This window comes from Myodes glareolus, chromosome 18, assembly GCF_982192425.1.
Source record: "Myodes glareolus chromosome 18, mMyoGla1.1, whole genome shotgun sequence".
NCBI classification, from domain to species: Eukaryota; Metazoa; Chordata; class Mammalia; order Rodentia; family Cricetidae; genus Myodes; species Myodes glareolus.
Genome location: NC_142043.1, coordinates 48,227,699 through 48,231,248, shown reverse-complemented (window position 1 = coordinate 48,231,248; position 3,550 = coordinate 48,227,699). Strand labels below are relative to the sequence as shown.

The 3,550-nt window shown below is 46.8% G+C and overlaps 1 pseudogene; it reads left to right on the top strand.

Annotated features, from left to right (window-relative positions):
* Positions 1-406: 406 nt before the first annotated feature.
* On the top strand, positions 407-648 carry LOC125411195 (peptidyl-prolyl cis-trans isomerase NIMA-interacting 4 pseudogene; annotated as a pseudogene).
* Positions 649-3,550: the final 2,902 nt, after the last annotated feature.

Here is a 3,550-nt window from a genome sequence, read left to right as displayed (position 1 = left end):
ATCTGTGATCCCAAAACTTGGGAACTAGAGACAGGAGAATCAGGAGTTCAAGGTCATCCTTAGTTACATAGGGATGTTTGAGGTAGCCTGGGCTACATGAGACCCTGTTTCAAAAAAAAAAAAAACAAAAAAACCCAAAAGTAAAAGATGGATGAAAAATGTCGATACAAAGCAAACACTGTCTCCTGAGCCCCATTCTATGCTCCTCATAAAGACTGCCATTCCTCTTGAGAGTTTAACAGCAAGTTTAAAAGAAGACAGTGAAGGAGAAAAGTGGCTCTGGAATTGTAGAAAAGGGGGTGTGGGCTCCAGGAATGACAGCGCTGACAAGAAGGCTCAGGGCTGCAAAGGTGGTGGCAATGTGGTAAAGGTCAGACGCATTCTATGGGAAAAACATGGCAAAATCATGGGAGCCATGGAAAAGTTAAGGTCTGGAATGAGATTCAGTGATGTGCTCCACAATACATCAAAGATAAAGCCAGACGAGAGAGCGACTCGGGATGGATGACCAGGGGGTTCACAGTGGGACCATTTCAAGACGTGGCATTTACCTTGCCTGTAAGTGGGCCTGGTAAGCCTGTGTTTACAGATCCATCAGTTAAAGCAAAGTTTGGATATCATATTGTTAGTGTCGTTGAAGGGAAATAATAAAAATCATGACAGCGAGTAAGAGAGAGAAGAGAGAGAGGAGAGACTGCTATTCCTTCTAAATTTTAAGTTGGGGTTGAAGTCCTTATTTCCCTGAGATAATCTCTTTGATTAAAAGTTAAGAAGGGGCTGGGGGAGCAGCTCAGTGGTTCAGAGCACTGGCTGCTCTTCCTAGGACTCAGGTTTGATTCCCACAACCACATGGTGGCTCACAACCGCCAGTTCCAGAGGACCCAGTGCTCTCTTTTGGTCTCCAAGGGTACCGGGAATTCATACGCACAGACATACATGCAGGCGGAATACTCATGTAAGTGAAATGAAATAATAATTAAAAAGTTTCTTTAAGTTAAGGAATGAAAGCTATAGGTTTTTTATGGTTTAATATCAAATTTAACTTTTAAAAAGGTTAACCAAAAAAAAAAAACCAGAATCAAAACATCTAAAAGAAATACACTTACTACCTACTCCAGAAATTTGTTCAGTCATGCTAGCTATAGAATATGAAAAATAAATTCAGAAGTGTGATTACTTTAACTTACACTACTTCCATTTACATCATTGTTTCACACACACACACACGTATGTATGTATGTATGTATGTATGTATGTATGTATTCTGTAGTGGAAGCAGCAATTCTCTCTCAAAGCATTATCTTCTTAAAATCTTGAGGTGCATTTCGGAGCCGCAGGCAGTACCTGACATATCTGGCATTTCACTGGTACAATACAATGACCAAGGTCTCGAACTATGCAATGCCTAGACGTTCCCGTAAGAACCATTGTTCTCAGTCAGATGGTAGAGGCGCATGCCTTTAAACCTAGAACTCGGGAGACAGAGGCAGGCAAAGCTCTGAGTTCAGGCCAGCCTAGTTTACAGAGTGAGTTCCAGGACAGCCAGGGCTACCTAGGGGGACCCTGTCAAGGGGGAAATAAAAAGAGCCATTATTCTCTCTTAGTCACAAGAGACACCATGACTAAGGAAATTCTTATGAAAAAAAAAGCATTTATTTGGGGGCTTGCTTACAGCTTCAGAGGCTTAGTCCATGATCACCATGGCAGGGAGCACAATGGCCCATGGCCCTGGAACAGTAGCTGAGAGCTAGCCACAGTCTGATCTTTAGGCAGGGAGGGGTGCAGGGGGCATGAGATGAGATGACACTGGGCAGGAAGATGTTGACATCAGTCTGGACATGTGTTGGGGCCAAACTCCGGTCCTCGGGCTTAGAGGCGTGCACCTTTACCTGCTGAGCCTTCTCGCCCACTGTACATTCTACCTTATGTGACTCTCTTGACAACCCCAGGAGGGGAACCATCCCTTGCCACCCCCACTTTATAGATGTGCAAACTGAGGTTTCAGGCCATTTAGGTGACATTCCACAGCTTGCAAACTGCGGCTCTCAGCCTTGAGCCCAGGTAGGCTGTCCCCGAGCCCACAGACGCCCATTGTCGGCTCCCTTACCTGACTAGCAGTGAGTGCGAGCCTGGATCAGAGGTTTGAACAACGCTCATAGGTTGATAGTTAAGCAAAGCCCCCCACCCCTGCGACTGATTGGTGCTTCTGCTGCTCTGTGAACTTGCAGGGTATGGGAAAGAAAATCTTTGTAGCCAGAAAGCAAGTATGTCACCCTCCAGCCCCTGCGGCCCCTAAGTCGACCAGACTGAGGCACTGGCTGCATTTCCAGTCATCCCAAGACTCAGGCCCTGACAAGGCCCTTGGCTTCCTGGCAGGGAGAGTACACAGAAAGTCCTCCAGTCTGAGTGATGGGGCCTCTAAAGTCCAGTTATGGGGTGTCACCCTAGCTCAAACAACTGCTTCTTTATTGCGTAAGCACACACCAGAAATCTGTCTGCTTTTGGGCAGCGGCTGATGGAAAAACAGGGGGATTTTCCATGTATTTATTATGTGAAAGATAACATATGGGGGCCATGCACAGTGCTATGTAATTAGACATAAAACAAGCCAGACTCGAGGAACTGCCAAAAACCCACGACATGATAATGACAGGGCTTTGAGTGGTATCGTTTATTTTACAATCTATCATTGCAGTGGACTGCTCCGGTCACCCGCTGAACAAGAACAGGCCGTGTCAACATGGAGCTGGAAGCTCATTCAGGGATCCCTGGCCAGGCACCACCTTTGATTAGTTCCTGTGGCTTTTCCAAGGCAAAGAAAGATTCACCCGGAGGCCCTGGCTGCGAAGGAGCTGGATAGAGTGTTGTGGGGACGATGCCTCTCTAGCATAGAATGACAGCATGTTCCCCAGCCTCCCTGCTGGACTTGTCTTTCCTCTCTTTCAGATGGGGAGCCATGGGGTGGCTTCCACTCCCAGCCCTGCGATAATCTTGCTTTGAGATCTTCCCAGACCAACAGAATTTTCTGTGCCTCACATTTCCACAGCGCAGAATGGAGAAAAAAAAAAAAACCATGCAGGAAGTCCAGTTGGAGAGTAACTGGTAACTGATGAAGACATGTCATGTCTTCCGTGACAACCCTGTGACAAACGGGAGTCATATGGCAAACATGAGGTGGGGAGATGGCTTGGTTGGTAAAGTGCTTGCTGTATAAGCACGGAGATCTGAGTTCGGATCCCCAACACCCGTGTAACAGCCGGGCACAGTGCATGTGTCTGTAATCTCGTTACTAGGGGGCGGAGAAGATGGATGAATCCTTGGAGCTCACTGGCTAGTCAGTCCAGCCAATCAACTGAGCTCCAGGCTCAGTGAGAGACCCTGTCTCACAAACAAGACGGGGACAGAGAAAGGAAGATCCCTCACATTGGCTGCTGCCTCCCAATCACTAGTATGTGAGTGTACTTGTATGGCATGCACGTGTACACACATACATACATACACACACATGCGTGTGCATGTACACACACAGTGCACATAGAAAAAGGTAGAG